We start from the raw sequence: 20,141 nt of genomic DNA on the forward strand, positions 1-20,141 counted from the left end.
GTTAATCTACCTGCCCTGAAGATTCCTCTCTCTCAGATCTGTATGAAACCCTTCTCTATACTAAGTAGGTCACAGTTTCCTGGAGATACAGCTTGCTTAAGAGGGTGTCATGAGGTCCTGAAAAAATGAGATAAATGTTATTAAGGTTTGTATTCAACAAATACTCTGCTCAGAGAAACTAGTCCCCATCTTCAAACAATCTTTGCCAAAATAATGTTTTTGCACACCTTTACTATAATGGTATCTTCAGTGGGTTTTATTTCCAAAGACTTCTGCAAAACATTCCCAAGAGAGAGAATTTTGCTGATTGCAAGTAAAGTGTCTTGTGTCAAATTTCTTTTTCCCATTTCTTTCTCTAACATTTAAGTGGCTTCAAGCCAAATGTGATTTAAAACGTTTTTAGGACATGATCACTAAACAAAGTGTTGTAAGAACTGTGTCCTCAATGCACAGAGGTTGAGTTGGCATTTCTAGTTCATATTATTTAGTTTAGTGATTGTAGCTCTTATGCAGTATAGGTGACAAGAAGGTCCTTTGCCTTTGTGCCTTTATTAGAAAGCTTAGTTAGCCAGGGGATGCTGTTGTGTAAACTACAAGGTTGGACCTTGGATGCTTGAGAGAGCTGTTACAGCCTTGCGATAAAGAGATGTGGCTCTTTAGTGCAAAGACCGATATTCAATGCATTTTGAGTTGTGGCATTCACTGTTTCAATTCCTAGTGAAACAGCCTTGAAGCAATAATCACATTAGCTAATCCAAAGTATGAATCACTTCTTCTGGTCTATACAAAGCTATCAGGACAGCTACATGTTATTCTGACAACCAAATCTGAATTTTCTGCAGGTGCTTTTGATTGATCTATAAATATGTCTAAACTTGGGCTGCAGACAGAAAAAATTCAGCTGATCAAATGTCATGGTTTAGGAATGGTACTCCCCAGTTAGTGCTCCCACTGAGACTCTTCAAACCACCTGCCACTCACTCCCTCCCCCTTCCCCTCCTCCTGCAGTGGGCTGGAGAGGAGAGTTGGAGGCACAAAAGGGTTGAAATAAGAACAATATACTGGAAACAGCAATGAAATAAGAAAATGAATGGTAACAGCAACAATACTAATGACAGAGGGTACAAGAAACAAATGATTCACGTGGAAATCCCCCAATAATAGACAATACTTGACTGCTCCCTCCCTTGAGCTGTGCTGACCTGGAAGGGAGCCCCTGCTCCATCCATGAAAAATGATATGACATGATATAGGAAAACCTCTGTGTCCTAGCCGTTTGCCCTTCTGGCTACTGCAAAAATTAACCCTGTCTTGGCTGGAATCAGGACATCAAACTTTCAGATTTTTCTGTAGTTCAGGACTAACAGAATTGATCTTTCATATGTGTTAAATCTTTTGAAATTCTACAGAGAAATGCTTTTATGACCTGGCTTGGAATTATTGAAAATACTGTGTTTTGATCATAGTTTGGACAGCAAGTTTCACAACTGTGGAAAATGAGAGCTTGAATAGCCGTGAAGTTATCTATGATAACCTAGAAAATTTGTATTGACCTGTTTTAATGTTAAAGGAAAAGCATCGCCTTTTATGAATCTCACCTCATACACATTCTGTTTGATTTCATGACATTACTGTATTGTTGATGCTTCTGCATATCAGAAATTTATCATCCTTTGTAGAGGGTATTTACTGTGTATCTCATAGCAGGTGCAGTAGAGCATTACTGAGTGCCAGAGATCACTTACACAAATTGGAACACCTCATCCTGTAGGAAGATTGGTAAATCAGGCTTTGGATTTTTTTTAGGTCTAGGTTCAAGGTGCTGAATTTCAACCCTTCAGTTTGAAGGACTGAAATTTCTTCAAAAAGAGAGAAGTTGGGTATGAGAGGTGTTCTTTGACACGAGACTGTCTGAGTTTGAAGGAAAACATACTCTGTGGGAGAGAGCATTCCTCATTTGGAAGCTGCTTGGGGATAGCAGACTCTTGGCAAAAGACTTGGTACTCTGAATAATACTCATCCTAACACTGAGAACTCCAGCACAACATGCAACTCTTGTGCTCTGAAGCCGAGTAAGTGCTTTCAGAATCTTTACCTACTCAATTAGATTATCCACTTCAGTTATGATGTGTCCTTCAAAGGGTCTAGAGAGAGCCAGTGTTCATGAGATGGGAAATCTGTGGAGAAAGGACATCCTCCTATTATCAAAAAGTGTTTTATAGTAAACACAGGGGGCAAGCAATTGAACCTACGCATCTTCAAAGAGTGCCAGATAGAGGAATGTGACAATATTTAAAAAACCAACCAAACCCAACACACATTGTTTTTCAGTGCAGAGCTCAAGACCTATTTTTAGAATAAAATCTACCCTTGATGGTTAACTTGAAATACAAAACAAAACATTAAAGATGCCTTTCTTTTTTTGACCTTTCCCACTTCATACTTCTCAGCATAATGTTGTTTACCATGTAAATATGTTTAAGTAGTTTAGAAACAAGAAACAAAACCTCAAGTTCTGGAAAGAGCAGAAAAATGATATGAAAGTTTTGGCTGCCCTTCAAAAACCCTAAATCCACAAAATCTTAGATCAATGAACTTACCTCATCTAGGCACTTCTGAGAGGAAATGTTGTATGTATGGATCTGTGGCCTAAGCACAGATGTTTTCTGAACCATGCCTCTGAAAAATGGATCAAATACTAGATGCCTGGAATAGAAGACTGTTGATTAAAAAAATGTTTCCTTTCTATTTTCAAAATAAATGGGTTGTGATTGCTGTGGAGATTAAGGAAACATTTTTTTGTGATGTCCTTGAAGAAGTTATATGTAGTGGTTTTTCTTTGTTTGGATATTTTGAGGACTTTAGATATAACTGTCAAAAGAAAAGTAGCATGATAATACGAAGGACCAATAATAAGCTAGTATTGATTAGACTTTTTTTCTTGCTATTGAAATGCTGTGGCTCACTTGCTTTGATTGTTACAGAAGAGGAAAAGAGGCAGATTCTCTTTTGAGTGCTCTTGGAGTATTTATTTACGATTCAGCCTCTATCCAAAATTGTAATTTGGGGTGTGGGAAAAGTGATTTCCAAAGTGATGGATGACATTTTTGCATGAAGCCAAACAGATAACAGAGCCCTTTTCATTGTCGCATTGAGAATTCAGTGAGAGCTGTTGCAAGGGTTGTATGACAGAAGCAACTCTGGCACTATAAACTGATGATTGTGTCCAAAATCAGCTACTTCTGCCTGGGATTCCCAGGATAATGGTTTGCATAGGCAATGCCAGCAGCTGAAAGGAACACAAAAATTTTGAGAAGAGTCAGTGGGGGAATGGAGTGATCGAGAAGGCTACAGGGTCCAGCACATCAGTAGTTTTTGCTTGGAAATGTGTTTCAAAGACAATAAAATTCACTAATAAATAGGCTGGAAAGGGGTGGCAGATGACACAACTTCTGTTTCCAGTACTTTTGATCTCAAATGTATAAATATACAAGACTTGTATTGATATGTAAAAAGAAAATAGTCTTAAGTTATATCTGGCTGTAGAATTTGCTGGCAATTGAATGTGTGGAGGCAGAGGTGTGTGTGGCTGTTGCCATCGCCCTCCCATACACCACTCACGTCAGTGTTTAGCTGCTTTGTTTGCTCCCCACACAGAGCTGACCTTGTTCTGGCTGGCCTTGTACTTTCTCATTTCTTTGTCTGTGTTAAAGCCAGCTGGTTCTCTCTATGGAAATTCACAGCTAGGACCTTTCAGCAGATGTCTACATGGCTTCAGCAGCTCTTCTCCTCTGCCCTTCTGTGGCATTATTAGACTTTTACCCTCACATTACAAAGTGAAAGCTAGGTTACTCAACTTCCTTGAAGTGTGTAGCAATTTGAAGGCTATTTATAGTTGAACTTCAGAGCATATGGAGTGAGCATAGCCAGAATATTTATGACCTCCAGATTGCTGCCCTTTCTTCACTCAACCCCCAGATTTGCGTAAGACATTGTAGCCTTTTATTTTTGAACCAAGATCTGTCCTGGTGCATACAGCGATTATACAAAAACATTTTCTTCTGGAAACTGCAGCTAAGTCAGGCTGCTTTACAGAAACATAACTTCGTAGAAGTTTTCACACAGTTTATAACAAGACTATAACTGTGAGAAGGGTAATGTTTGTTCAATGTGTAAGGGAGACTAAAATCAGGTTTGGGAGATGGTATCACCTGCAAGACATGCTGAGAAGTGAAATAACATTGTCAAGGGGGTGCAGTGAGTGATGTGTCTATCTCTGCCAGCTTTAGTAAAAGCATTTGCAGTATGTGCTTGCTACACTTTTTATTGCATGTGAATTCTTGCTGCTTTAGCAAAAGGTGGGCTCAATTTGCACCAAACCAGGTGCTGAGACCTCTTTTAGGACATCTTGCCTGTGCCAGTGAGTGAGCAGAAATTCACATGGCTGTCCAGCCTCTGAAAAAGGCTAGGAACCTTACGCTGTAATGTCACAGGGAAGACAGTCATCTTGGCAAAGCTTTCTACCTTTTGCAGTTCAGATTCTAAAACTACTTTCTGGCAACTTGTAGCGTTCTTAAAGACCTCAGACCTATGTTTGGATCCTCAGGGTTCAAAAACTCCATCAAAGGCTTTCTAAATGTGCTGCTTGCAGAAGTGACAAGAGTTTGAGGTCTTTGTATAAATACAAAGCTGGGCCAATGTTGTTTATATCTGTGTTTATTTTCATATAAAACTTTTGCTTAAAATTTTTAAAGTTAGCAAGGATCTTGACAGAACTTCATGTGGCAGTCTTTCTCTGAGTACTTGTACTATTCTGAGAAAAAATAAAATCTTTCTAAATGGACAATAAAACCAACAGCATGGAATAATAAGTGGCAATGATTTTTTTTGAATGAGCATATGATTTTGATGGGCATTTTGAGTGTCTCATCCGCTACAGTAGAAGAAATCTGGATGAATGAATCATCTGTACAGAGGGCTTCTGATGTGACCTTGTTTCCCCTGGGTAGGGACACATTCTTGAAAGTATTTTTCAAACAGAAAAAGACAATGAGTAAAAATTGTTCTTCCTAGATAGGAGATAGATTCCTCTTGTGGTATAAATTGACTGAGATTCCCAATGAAAGCTAAAAGTGGAAAAAAATAAATTAACCACTACCTGAGTGTATCAATGCTACTTAATTTTCATGCTTTTGGAATATGTCCTTTTTCTGATAAGGAACTGAATAAAAACCTTTTCTTTTAAATTTTCCTATAAAGTCAGAAATCTGTTTTGGACTTCAGCATGAGCTTTTTAAGATAACAGCTATGGTGACTAAGGTGGTCTTTTGGTTGTGGAAAGTACTTAATTTCTGGTTCACTTTATGTGATCATTCTGGAATGGAAGACTGCATAAAATTGTCAAAGAGGCATTGTGGGACAACTTCTACATTCCCTGACTAGTTTCTTGCCATCTGTCTGCAGTGTTTTGACTGTCTCTAGTTAATTATTCCTTCAGGCTCACAACAGATCCTGTACCTTCCAAGGTGATGCCCTGTGGAGGCTATGGTTTTCTTCAGGCACTTGGCAGAGCATATTCTCTTGGGGATCTCGCTCAAACTTTGTAATTGAAAATTATGTCACCACTCCTAGGTGTTTGTCTCAGATACCTAGCAATGTGGGCTGTAGTGAATGTATTACAGCATACTTCCAGGATTGTTTAGGCTTTTTTGAGTATAATTGATGACAGATTTTTTCTTATGATTCGAGGTGGCGCTACTGATCTTTGTTTATCTGAGGTTGCATCTTAACTACCTGAGACAGCAGTAAGATGACCGGTGCATCCAATTGCAAACATTCAACCCAAATAAGGTGATACTATGACCTAGTGTTTCCTCCCATAACAAACTAGAGAAGAAGAATATTAATTACAAAGATGAAAGCCTTAGTGGTCTATTCAGAAGTTCCCTAAAATGTTCTTTCTTGATCTCCAGATGAATATGACAGTCAGGTGGCATATGTAATTCATAATGTTTGGAGGGATCAAGCTTTGTAGTATATCAGCTGTCTTCCATGCAACTAGGGATCAGGGAATTTTGAAGTGCCCTAGGTTGGACAGAGTGATGAAAGAGAATGAAAGAAATCCCAAAGTATTTATGGAAGGAGGAGAAAAAAGAGGAGAACCAGGCTGGGTCATGCCTGAGACAGAGACAGAGGGTGTTCTTTGCATGGTTTGTGGTTGAGCTGCAGAACTGCTTGCTGCAAGGTGTATAAACTAAAAGTTTATATGACTTAAGAAATGGTCACTTCCATGGAAAGTTCCTATTAAAAATAAAAAATGGCCTCTCTGCCTGAGGAATTAACTGAGATGTAAATTGCTAGAAATTGTAAGCACGGGGAAATTATCACTGCATGTTTACATACTCTTATAAGGAGCATGTAAACATGCAATGATTCCTGTTACAAGCTCTTAATAAAGTTACAGAAGTTATAAGCTTCTTAGAAGGCTCATTCTGATGACTGTTAGAAACTATTTATGGGAGGAGATGTGCTTTCAGTCTCACCCTGTACAATTGTTCTCAAGAGCAGCAGACTGGGTTTCCAGCGTGAGACACCTGTAAAGAGCAGATTGTCTTCTGCTAAGGGGAGGACTCTCTCGTGTCTGATTTCTGTGGATCATGAAATAAAATAAAAGTCCTCAAAAAAGATGTGAATTCTGAGTGATGTGTTTTTTTGACACAAGAGGATGGCCAAACAACTTTAGCTTTTTACCTGCTAAGGATGATGCCTGGTATAATTGCAGGTGGCTTGGGCCAAATTCGCTTCCCATAACATCTCAGTCCAAGATTTGACTCTGTATGAACTGCCTCTTTGAAGGGTTTGTGAGCTTACTATTTGGGAGAATTTTTAAAAAATTTTTCTTTTGTTTCTCTGATTAAGTGTGAATGTGAAGCATGATATGCAGGCCACACATGGCCTCACCACCAACTAGGATAGAAAGTGTTACACCTCTGCGTTGATGTTTCGGTTGTTGATTTTCTCTACTACTAGAAGTTAATTTTGAATTATTTTAAAAGTATCATACCAAATATTTCTATTTAATTTTAAACACAATTTAGGATGCTAATTTAGACTGACAAAACCTTGCTGTTTTTTAACTGTAAATGTGATTCATGTTATTTACAAATTTTTCAAGACTGTGTTGATCTGTTTTTTGAGGTTCTGTTACTGAGATGAAAGCAAACTCAAACCAGAAAGTATCAGTGACAATGGTGGGAAAACCTCCCACTCTAGACAGAAGTCCCACTCTAGACAGAAGTCCTACTTGAAAAATACAAGGCAGAAACCAATTTTTTATCAGAAAGTTTAGGTTAAGAAGAGGCCTCACAAGCTTAGACTTAAGTTTCTGTTGTGCTCAGTCAAACATGGATGGCACAAACGTTTCAAAATGCTTTGTCTCAGTGAGTGGGGTTTCACATTTTGGATTAAGTTTTGCTTTTTTTTTTTTTCTTGTGTGAAAAGCTCTTGTGTGTTGCATATAGTTTGTCCAAATACAGATCTAAGATTTCATCATACCTTATGAGATCCAAGAGTAAACATCTTTAAATACTTCGAAGGAATGCTTGAGATTTTTATTGCTGTCTCTGTGATTTAGCCATGTAGGTCTTATGAAAATCTTCCAATGGACTTTAAAATCAATCCCTCAAGAGTGACCAGAGCATGAAGATGTAGGTATATGCATTTCTTATTTACGCATACCATGACAATCATACTGGAATGGAATGACTTTTTCTCATCTCAACCTGCTGAGTTCCCTTCAGAGCTACATTAGGAGTTTTCCCCTGTCTTTTACTGTCTTCTCTCATGGTTTTGATTTGTCAAACATAAGATCACCCGTGAGGTTGCTCTATAGATGTCATCACAAGAGTTCTATTTACATGTGACAGTTTGCTAATCTTTTATGAGTCATTACACTTGTTTTGACTTTGTATCATTATCACAGAATAGAAAAATACCGTTGAGTATAATGTTTACCTCACCTCTTCTACAGCATTTATACACAGTCCTTCAAAAAGAGAATGATAGAAAAGATTAGTTAACAACAGTATGAAATAACGTAGCACTGACATTTGGAGATTGTAATTTACACAGTGTAACCTTTTTATTTTACATATTCTGAAATACATTTTCACTTGATTTACAGGTTCAGTGATGTTGTAAGAAGAGGCTGAATTGTGAAATGGGATGCAATCTGGGAAACAGATTTGGTTGGGGATAAAAAGGGATTTTTGAAAACAAAAATGCTCATAGTTTTTAAGGGAAACATCCATGCACTCAGAACCACACAGAATTTTCTAATGCTATAGGAATGAAATTACTTGAATTTTACTTTGAAATGACATTTTTCTTTTGAAGTGACCTGAATTCTAAAATGATTGAAAAACACAACACCAAAACTGTCAAAAATGCCCTTTTGAATTAGATGAAACTTACAAGTTTAAACAAAATTTTTGTAATTCTTGTTTGCTGAAGAGAATCTTGTTTTTTGTTCTATTCTGATTTTTTCCCCTCTTTATTACCTCGTCTACAAACTCCAGTGTTTGTACAGATCTACTGAAGGTAGATTATGTAGGACCTGGCCCATTTGTGTTAATTTAAGCAAATACAATGGGATTCTTTTTCCTTATATGTGAAAATCACATGCCATTCTTTTTTTTGTACCTTTAGGTAGTGATGCAGTTGCTTGGGGACTAGCTTATATACCCTAGTGTTACTTCTAAATGAATTCTCTTCCAAAGAACTGTGCTGCAGGGTGAAAAAGAAAGGTTTTGGGGAACTTTTCTTCCTGTTCCTTTTCACTTACTCTGAAGATGGTCTTGGAATATATAAAACCTTACAGTGCACAGTACAGCATTTCCATCAATGTCCTATTCAACAATTATTAAAAGTAAATATATGTCATGTCACTGTACCATATTGCACTCCTATGATTAGTTAATTAATCGTCTTACCATCTAAATTCTTTAAAGTAAAGTTTCTTGTACAAAGAGTATAATGCAAATAATTCAACCCTGGTACACAAAGTTTTGTTAAAAGTACCACTAACTCAAATAAGTCTGATTTACCAAAACATCAAGTCACTTTGTAGAATCTAGATTTTTCTTAACGTTGTTTTGGATTAAGAGGTGTTCTGCAAATCCTATGAACGATAATTTTACATCGTAATATTTTTATCTATGATCAATAATAGATCTTATGGGATTCCACAAGGAACAGTATCACTGAAGAATTATTTTTTAATCCATTTAAGAGATGCTAAACTGATTTTGTGTAATGTGTTTTCATCAGTATGTCAGACAGTGCTGTGTCACAGGTCTAACTATGCTATATCATCTGAATTTGTAAATATCCAGCTTCTGAGAATGTATGTCTAATCTAGAAAACATTTAATATGGAGTTATTTAATGAAACTGAATCTAATAAAATCTACTTTCTAATTGAGGAATTGGTCAAATATCTCTAAATCACTTCCAAGCAGACATACCTTACAGCTGCATAACCTGCAGCTTACGAGTCCTGCAGATATCTTATCTTTTATACAGAATAGTAGAGAGACCTCTTATTTTTCTCTGTGCATTGCTTCAGCCCAACTCAGTCCAACTTAATATGAAATAGCATGATGTACTGAAAAACTGTCATTATTTTTAGTGAGTGCATGCTAATTTTAAACATGGCTGTAGGCGGGAGTATTTCATATGGTGTGCATTGGCCAACCTGTATTGCATGTTTCTGTCATCGGCCTATTTTAGCAAGCGTCTCACCTAAGATTGCCTCAAACCTGGAAGATTTTATATTAGACTCCTAATTTTCCTAGTATATTGACATTCCCTGGCTTTAAGCTGAGCTGCCGCTAATTATGAATTGCACTTCTTGTATTCCATTTACAGAGAAAGTGATCAGGGAACACTCATAAATTATACTTTTTTTTTTTAGTAAGTATATAAGTCACCTCAATGCTTAGCACTTCCTGTACAATTATTTTCAAATATGCTCATGAGTGTGTTTGGTGAACAGATTTAGAAAAGGCTTCTGCTTGGATACTTATATTTATTGAATGACAGAATGAGATGTCTCGGTAGAGGGGAGGGAAACCAGATATATTCCTCTGCAAATTATTCAAGTTGACAGAAGAATCACCGAAGAGACAAAACTTGTCACATCTTATATGAATTTAGACTGACATTTATCTAACCCATCTGCACCCATATCTGTATTAAATGATTCATAGCACTTACAGACATTCTGTTTCTAACTAATCTGTTTCAAAGCTTTTTAGTTACTTGTTATCTAAATTTGAGAAATTCTTTGAATTTTCCTGACATAATCCAAGGCATTTTGAAGAGTATAAAGCTGTTGATTACAGAGGCTGTATTCCACTGCTCCTTTTGTCTACTTTCATTCTGAGCATTTGCCGACAAACCCTGAAGAAATATTTGTAGTTCAGTACAATAGATGAAAATGATCTGCAGACTAATGTTTTTCAGTAATAGTTTTGATATTGTTGTGTCAGCATTGCTATTCTGGCGTGAAAGATAATCTCATTTTTCCTGAAACTCCTGATGTATTAATAAAAGCAAACCAAGAGAAGGGAAAATTTATTTGCTCTTCAGAAGGCTCTCTATGTCTTATAAATTCAGTTAAATTTATGGGACAATTTACAAATAAAAGATAATATGCATCTGTATAAACCAGTCAAATAGTTTTCAACTAGTGATCTTGTTTAAATAGATCTGCATAGTCTATGTTCCATTGCTAACATAACCTGACTGCAGTTTTCCATGGGGGGCACAACGATTATTAAAAACTCCTTACATCTGAAGTTGCATTTTGTTATTTAAGATTTATGGTTAAGATTATTATTTTTCTCTGTTGGGTTGGTTTTTCACCTTTTTCTCTCCTTAATTTTTCTCTTTTAGAATGTGGGTTTGCTACATAATCTCATGTTTCACAAGAGTGTGGAAAGCAATTAAGAATACTTTTGGGCTGGTTTGGCTCACAAAAGCCTTCTCCTGAGATAATTTCAACATGCTGAAAGCGATCTCTGATTCTTGGCAGCAGAAAGAATTGAACCTTTTAAAAAGCAGGCTCCCAGTAAGCACAATTATGTTATTCGACCAAGCGAAGGTTGAATTTAGCTTCTCAAATAAACAACTCTGCCAGCTGCATCAGTACTGCACTGGTCCCAAATTCCCACGTCTTTGATCTGGCATGGCAAATTCATGAAGAGGAAAAGGCGAGACTCTGGCATTTATTTGATTGTCTGTCAGATGGAGTACAGGCAGAGGCCAACCTCTATAGTTCCCTGTAATGTCAGGGGGATTCATGTGGAGATCATGGAGACAGTAAAGCATTTGTCCCTAAGTTTATTTCTATGTATTGTCTCTTGGACTCTCTGCACCTTACCAGTCCTCCTGCCTTTTACTTGCTTTCTTCTGTACTAAGACTCCCGCTTTACACACCTTTGTGTGGAAGCATTACAGGCTGTGCCTGTGTGACACTTCAGAGGGTGCAGTAAGCAGTGAGATAGTCCCTGAGTCCTGGTTTCAGGTTGTGTGCAGACTCAGGAAGCCCAAGCTGACGTGGCATGCATGGTTCTGCTGGTGTTTGTTAGTTGTAGGTTCAGAGGAACAGAAACCTGGGTGACGAAGTGAGGCACTGCTGTGTTGGAACTCTCTCATTCTGAATTTTATGACTTCTAATAATACTGTGATCAGGTTTTGCATGATATTCATAGAAAAAAGGATAGCTATGAATGAAATAAGCAATTTGTGCATTTAGTATTTCTCCTAATGCTGAATTCTCACTAAATAATCCTCACAGATAGTCTTATATCCAAATATGAGAATCTTATTCTTGATTCCTTTCCTCCTCCATGAGCAGCACTCATCTTGGACAAGAAATTAATTTTAAGTTAGAGAATTTTCGGCTAAACTAGGAGAAGGAGAGATAGAAGCTAGCTAAGAGATGAGGAAACTGAATCTTTATTCCTAAATAGAATCTTAATTTTTTTTTTTTGTTATTTTTTTTTTGTTATTTTGCAATTTGGTTCCCTGCCTGTTTCCCAGCAAACATACTAATTTTTCTTAGGCATTATGTAATGATAAATCTCGGTCTAAGTGAACTGGCATACAACAAAGCTTTCCACCAAGGAGTGTATAGCAGATCTAAGCTCCTGTATACTGGAACACCTTTAGATGTGTTCTGCTCCTAAAATGCTCTTTGAGAGGAACAAAAATTCAGTGAAGTATCAAAGTTACTCAGAACCAGTGTGAGACAGCATGTCAGTGCAGCAGAGGACAAATTGTCACTGACTACTTCAGAAATCCAAAAGTCATTACTTTATTTTAAAAAACTTAATGCAATTCCTTTGTTCTAGACAGCTATTGTAGTCCTCCTGTGGCTTTTCTATGGTCAGTTAGGACCACTGGACGTATCCAGAGGGCAGTTCAGAGCATTCACATTAGGTGCTTTGAAACATCCTCCAGGTGATCTGTACTTTATCCTCATCAGTCTTCAGAAATAAATCTTTCCTTTAAAGGGTTCTGCTGAGAATGCCTTAAGTTTTGAAGAGAATTTTCTGTCAGCTTTGCAGCACTCAACAATAATGATCACATCTCTCTCTAAGGATATGCTCCTTGTTTCTTTTGTCTTTTCCATCTGTAAGAGGAAATCTGAACCAAGTAGTCAAACTTTTGCAGAACAATACTAAACAATATGACTGTGGATTGAGTCTTTTTTTTGTAATTCTATTTTAGAATCAACCTAAATAAACTTTGTATTTTTTTGAGCTTTGTGGTTAAGGTTTAAAAAATATATCCAGTTGAAACATCTCACCTTGTAAAATGTACCAAGTTGCATGCAGAAAATAGAAATTATGGTGGCACCTTCATATTTCAGATCTTCCTTGTTGAACTTGTTATTACACCAGGCCTCTTTGTTTGTTTGTTTGTTGGTTTTGGGTTTTTGTGTGTGTGTGTGTGTTTTTGTTTGTTTGTTTGTTTGTTTGTTTGTTTTACTTACTCCCTGGGTAAGAAAACAGAAATTTTTATTCAGTTCTCTAAAAAGAAAAGGTTTTCCACATTTAGTAATTTTTAAGTTTTATTTCAAGTATTCTGTGAATGTTTTATGCAGGATGGAATACAGTAGCAGGTCATCTTCTTCTGATGGGACATGGAAATTCATATTTAATGTTCTTAACAGAGTGACTGGTATTTCCATTTGATTTCTGCAGTCCATAAAAAGAAGCTGACCTCATTCCCTCTTCTCCTTCACGGCAGTATGTTTCTTGCACTCTGAATTGCTGAAATGACCCTTACAGGGATGCTTCAAGGGCACACAGTAGAACCGAGGAGAAAGATTGGATCCTTTTTCACTAAGGACAGGGATTAGGTGAGAGTTTCATCAAAGACAGAACTCAGGTAGAGAATCTCTCGGATCCTATAATTAGGTTAGTGGACCTTAGTATAAATTAAGAAGGACTTAGAGAAATATTATGAATAATCAGTTTATCATAGTGGACCTCTCCATATAAGCATCAGAGCAGTCCTGTGTACTTGATCTGAAGCAACAACAGCTCACATCTACACATGACCTGTCCAGGAATGTGAGAGGATCTCACATTTAAGCAGTGTACCATGACAAGGGAAATGGAAAAAGATGAGTTTTGAACTGTATTTCCAGAATACATATAAGCACATAAAAGCAATCCAAATTGGATTATATATGTACTTAAAGACTTTGTGTCCAGATATTGTTTAATTCCTTGCATTTGTCATGGGGATACATATTACACAGAGAAAAATGTCTTCAGTCTATTGGCTTAGACACAGGGATGCAGAGGTAACAGAGCAAGTATGCTGTAATGTTGAGTTAAATTTTATAACTTCTACTGGTTAAATTTTTTTCCAGGGTGCAATTATGATGATGATTGTGGCCTAATAGTGTTAAAAAATCAGAACACTCCAGAGAGTGGGAATAAGATTTGCAGTTTCCAGAATGAGTGATTTTTTTTCCCCAGGAATTAGTGAAGGTTGCCATAAAGCTTACTGCAGTTTATGTAAAAGTAGTTTCTTAACTGTTTATATGTAAGATGTGTAGTGGGGCACATAATGCTGTCATGCATTCCAAGAGTTCTTGAAATTTTTGCTTGCTAATTTCATGATAAGGAAAAACCCAAGATGATTAATGAAGTAGAATCTGCAGTGACTAATCTTTATGAATACAACAACATGAACAGCAAAATAATTAAAGAGTGATCCTGGATCAGAACAGATATGCACCTTGGTAATGTGAATGTTCATGTGCATTCTTCCTCTTCTTTTTGTTGAGAAAATAACTAACATTAGCTGAAAAGGGCATCAGTTTCTTTATGGTCAATGAATCCTCAAACTCTGGAATATCGTGGTGGTTTTGAGGATTATCATTACTGTGCAGCCTGCCTTCATCTCTGTGAAAGACTGCTCTGGCTTTCAGCATATCAGCTGGCCCCTCACTCTTAGGTGTTAATCTGCAAAGTAACTCCTCGGAGGCACTGATAAAAACATTAAGCAGGACAGGTTCTAGGCTAAATCTCGGCAGTATTCTATTTCTTACTCACCAGAGTCTTGGACCCCACTATTGCACGGTCAATACAGCCATGGCTGCCAACCACTATCCTGTCCCAGGTAGCTCTACCCTGTCAGTGAACAGCAGATTCGGACACCCAGAACCTGTATTACAAAGCTCTCCCTGACACTTTCAGTAATCTTGACTGCTTGTGTCCTGCCATGATGCTCTTTTAGCAGACATCAGTGAATCTTGAAAGCTGTAAAATGAAAATTTTCAATCACTTCTTTTAATCCAGTAAAACTGTTTAGGAAGTTAATTTGTTGGTTTTTAAGACAAGAAAATATTAAAGAATCAAATGAAATTTTCTCTATAATTCCGTAATAAATCGTCGCCGATATGGAGATATGAATGTTTCCCTGTTCAGTATTTGCTTTTGTATGCTGTGTGATGATTGATGCCTTTCAATTTTTGTCTTAAGAATTATGAAGATGTGAATGATGGAAAGCTACTTTCCATGATTGAATGCTACTTGTATCACTTCTACAATATGCAAGAAGTTTTTTTATTATATGGTTATAACAATTATGACAGTCTGATGTTGTGTATAGAGAAGTTTATGCCATAAGACATTCATTTAAATGCAAGTAACAGTAAAGAATCAATGACAAATAATTTGTCTGTAAATGTAACTTTCCTTTGAAAATGAAAAATGAAAAGGAATTTTCATCCAGTGGTATAGTTTAGTTCTGAAGCACTGTCTTTAGGTTTTGATTTCTTTATTGAAATTATGTTAGTCAAGAGTCAGTACTGACAGGCTGAAATTCTGTAAAGATCTGGGTATGGTTTGTTGGTATGAGGAGCAGAGTGCAGGTGGACTGAGCAGAACAGGTATACTGCTTCAGGAATTTTGGTCCAGCAAATGTTCTGGCTTGAGCTCCTTATTCACTGCATTTTTTAAACCTTGGGGAATAGACTACGTCAACTCCTGCCTCAAATTCAGCAGTGAAACTAATGTTTTCCCTATGTAAACAGACTTGAATAGATTACAGATACCAGCCAAATATTGGTTCTGGTAAGGGCGAGTTTCAAATTAATTTTAGTTGTCTATGTAAAGAGCTTTATGAATAGATTTAAAACCCAAAATGTATTAGAGCTGATAACTAACATTTAAAATAATAAATTGAAGCTTGTGATTGTGTAATTGTATATTTGAGGGTGGCAGTAATATACATTGGAGAGAAACTATGTGATCCCAATGGCATTTCTGTTCAGAATCTCTTAAAACATAATATTTTCCATTGTTTTTTATTCATAAGAGGTTGTCACTATATTCCCTTAATGTATTAACTCTTAATAGCATTCTAAACAATTGTTGGATTCACTGCTGTTGTTAATTTGCCATTTTTTAATAGGAAGTTATTGCTGACTAATAAACGTTTCATGTTTGGAAATTGCTTCTTTTGCTGATCTTTTCATTAAGTGAAGTGGCTGCTTAAAGGAGGTTCTGAAGAACATCAGTTTTTCATGGGGTAATAGTAACATTATTCGTCTTGCTAAATTAGATAATTAAGAGGTTTTGAGTGTGAGAAAGACAAGCATTTAAATAGTTTTCAGGATTCTTGGGTGAATTTTTCATTTCATCATGAACAGTTTTTAATTTGAAAAACTGTACATAAAAAATAGAGAAAAATTTTTTGTTGCAGAAAAAAACCAGCAGCAATTAAAGTTCGTAGAAGTTTTCTGGACCATCACGTCCTGTGAAAGCAATTGACTTGATTTTATAAGAACATATTTCAAACAATAAAGTGGTTTTCATAGAATCTTCTGTTTCACTATAAGCAGAACTTTGTAGCTTGCTGCAAATGGATCTCAATTTAAGTTGTTAGGGTGTAAGTTTAATGCTTGTTTTTTTCCTATGTATCATGCTATTTCAGCTTTTGGACAAAACTAGTTCTTTTTTGAGAGAGAAAAAAATCAAAAGGCCGAGCTGATAACAAGCCAGACTTGTACATGACACTGCTTTATGTACTAAATTGTTCCTACAGCTTGAGTATTGACTTAATTTGCCCTTCACAAATATGCACTCTTTGTTAATACGTTGTTTACAATGTGTTAATGTTCCCACAAAGCCTACTGAAGTAGAGCAGATTGTCCCATTGCATTAGTACAGGATTCTGTTTTTGAATAATTTTATTTTATATCAAACAGCTTTTTTTGCTCTGCATCATCAATGTAACTAGTATTTATTGTTTTATAAAACAGGTTGTTGCTGTTTCCCATTTGTCATTTTTCTGCCTTGCTGACTCACTCCAGCCTTTATTCTACTGTCTCAAACCATTCATACTCTCCTGAAGATTTTGCAGCTAAATGTAACAATTTGCCTTTATGTTCAGTTTTTTGCTCTTCTCAGATATCATGGACAAGTGAAGTCATACCAGGGAGGTTGGTTCAGGCTACCACCTGAATACAACTTCTGTTTTTATGTAGAGAGGAGTAAGCACTGTTTTCCCATATTTACTCACTTCGGAACAGGAGAAATTTGTATTTCTTTTGTTGTTACATAGCATATAGGAGCCGTGAAGACACTGTGGCCAGCAGACTTGTAGCAGGTGCTTTGTAACTTGTAACTGTGCTTTGTGATGACTCCCTACCTGGTTCGGTGTCTTTGCTCCTTAGGTGATGGTATATGACATCAATATATTAATATCATTCGGAGGGGTACAAGCTCATCTGCTCTGCATGAAGAGGTTCATGTGCTTAAAGCTAAGAATGTGTTTAGATGCAATGAATAGTTATGAATTTGTTCAGGTGCTGGGCAGAGGTATATGTGTGAGGGCACGTTTTCTGCTCTTGCCATGTGTATCCGGTGGTGCTGTAGGAAAATATATGAGGGAGATTCCCAGTGTAATGAATATATTTTACCACTAGATGGTATTGTTATATGAGATTAAGTATTTGCTTTGTGCGAGGGGATGCTGAAGGCAAGAGGACCTGTAATGGCTGTTAGTCATGTGGGAGGGTGCCAATGGCAGCTTCTGAGTGAAGGGCAGATGGCCCCAGGAATAAGGCTTAGCAGTTAATTAAACCATAAGGATTTAGGATTTTTCTCACCCTGTAGTTTGTAGGTTTATTTGAATAATGCAAGTCTTTGTAAGTAAACTCAGTGTGTATGCTGACAAAACAGTGGAAATTGGGGAATATCTTCAGTTGCTGTCACTGTTTCCCATGATATTTTACATCTTGCCTCCACTAAGGATTTGATTTTCATTAGACACATATCCGTTTGGCAGAGTATTTTTTCAGGAAATACTGAAAAGGGAAGGGAGATACCTGCATGATCATGAATGCGAGAAGATACGACTTTTAACCTGAGGCTGATACTCATGTGCAACTCATTCCTTAAAAAATCCAGGGGGGAAGGAATGGGTGATGTAGCCATTTAGCCAAGTTGTTATTATGTATCCCATTTCTTAAGGAAAAAGATAACAAGAATTAGCAGCTCTTAATTGTTTGGTTTCTTAGGATGCTTTGTTCTCTGAAGTACCAAGAAAGTATGCATGAACTGTTTTATCAGGTTGTGTGAAAGGCATTAATCTCTTAGCTCAGAATAGGGCAGCAGTTCTGAACACAGCAAAATAGACTGCTGCTTTCATTTGAAAAACTGTACATTAAAAATAGAGAAACATTTTGTATTTTTTTATAATGACTTTGACACTTCCTTACAGCTTTGTTTTCTTAAAATTGTTGAGAGGAAGTATTTTATCTTTCAACTGATTTGGAGTTTAAATTGCCTTTTCATGACAGGCTTTGTTTGAAAATCTGCTGATTTCCTGCTTGAGTCACAGGCAGATGTATTGCAGGGTCTCAGCGCTGTGACTGACGTTTACATTGTTCTTATGTTGTTGTTGTGGCAGTGCTAAGATGCTGCAGTCATAGACCAACCCCTATTTTCCTGGGAGCTGTATGAATCCATAACAAAATAAGGTACCTGCCCCAGAGTTCATATTAGTTCATGTATTTAGAAATATAGAAAACTGTATTCAGTTCAAAAAAGTGACAGTGAACTGAATATTTTTCAGTCATGGTGAGCCTTCACAGAGCCCTCCCCAGTCACAGCAGTTCACACTAATCTTAGGGGAGACACAAACGCAGAACTCACGGTGCTGTAAAGAGAAGATGGAGTTCCTGATGCTTGTTTCTCAGTGATGCTCTTCATTCCTATTAGACTTGAAGATGTAGCATGTTTACAGTCTATGCTTTTCCGACTGCCTCCCTGGGTGGATGGCAGCAGGCTCGTGAGCAGCCATCCACAGCATACAGTTGGTCTTTTTTCCCTTTTGGCATGTGGTGCTTCTTTGAAGGTTCTCTCGGTCTGCAGCAAGCATCTGCCATTGGGTCAGGCAGGCAAGCCTCTGGCACTGTCCATGTCATGCCAGCTATGCTCGTGGGACACTGCTGGCTTCCTCTGCATAGCAGCCAGGTCTGCTCTTGAGAAGAGCCTCCAGGATGCTCTGAGAGACATAATCATCTCGTGTGTTACAAGCGAAGTAAAACATGATTTAAAGGACTGGGTTCCCAGCAGGTATGCACCACTCCGGTTCTTATCCCAATGGAAGACCCGGCAGAGGAAATCTGATATCAAACTCAGAGTGATTTACTAGGCTAAGATGGACTGCAAATAGCAAAGTCTGAAACAGAAATGTTGCGTCGTGTGATGTTGCCAACCAAACTGTACCAGACAAATATATTTAATATAAAATTAATCAACAGTATTTTAAAATGTCAGTGTAGAGTCATGACGGCCGATAAAGATACAAGGAGTCAGTTATGTGCAGAAAAGATGTCTTTGTCTTTATTTTCTCATCTGCTTTTTTATACCCCTTGCTAGCAGCAAGCAGTATCCTTATTTTAGGTAAGCAAGCAACAGTGTTTCCGTTGGCTAGGATCTATGGGCGATACATTTGGCAAAGCTCAAGGCCTTATTGTAGTTCCCACATCCTAGGCCTACCAACTCTACAGTCTGCCTTTGTTTTCTCCATTAGGGCTGCATACTGACTCCTTATCATCAAGGATACACCTGAAAGTTTGCCCAGTCGATATCTTCATTCTGGGAGCTAACAGACCCGCTATTAACCCCTTCAATTCCTCCTTTCTGTAATTGTGCGAGAAATATTGACTGTGTTGTCTTTTGCAGGGCTTGTAAACTGTCATCATACTAATTTCCTATATCAGTTTCTTCTTGGCTTTTCTTTCTTGTATAGTTTTCCATTGATTGGATGGTGCTGCTTCTTTTTCCTGGATTTCATTTTGCTTCTTGTTTCAGTTAGATTCATGATGCTGTTTATAAACATTTGAGAGCACAAATGAAATCTACTTTTTTTTCTGTGTTTTGCCAATTTCTGAAATTAGCTGGTGTGTGTTTTCTGTAACAGTTTTTTGGTGTGAAGCCTTGGAAACTGGTGAAGTAGTTTCTTTTTCAGTGAGAGAATCCACTATTAGGGATTTTCTTCTTCTGTTGATATCAGAGGTAGATTGCGTTTGGGAAGGAATACCTG

At 37.2% G+C, this 20,141-nt stretch overlaps 1 protein-coding gene across 12 annotated transcripts in view; it reads left to right on the forward strand.

Moving 5' to 3' along the window:
* The window catches only part of FAM19A2 (family with sequence similarity 19 member A2, C-C motif chemokine like), a 180,620-nt gene that overhangs the window by 19,515 nt on the left and 140,964 nt on the right, over window positions 1-20,141 (forward strand). The window contains exon 1 of one of the 12 annotated variants that reach the window (XR_003530127.1): window positions 7,684-7,706. The exons of the other annotated variants lie outside the window; for them this stretch is intronic. The gene's annotated coding sequence lies outside the window, so the exon portion shown is untranslated. Of the gene's footprint in view, window positions 1-7,683; window positions 7,707-20,141 lie in introns of those variants that run through there. 12 annotated transcript variants of the gene reach the window in all.

The sequence above is a fragment of the Corapipo altera genome, unplaced genomic scaffold, assembly GCF_003945725.1.
Source record: "Corapipo altera isolate COAL_440 unplaced genomic scaffold, ASM394572v1 1, whole genome shotgun sequence".
Classification (NCBI taxonomy): domain Eukaryota; kingdom Metazoa; phylum Chordata; class Aves; order Passeriformes; family Pipridae; genus Corapipo; species Corapipo altera.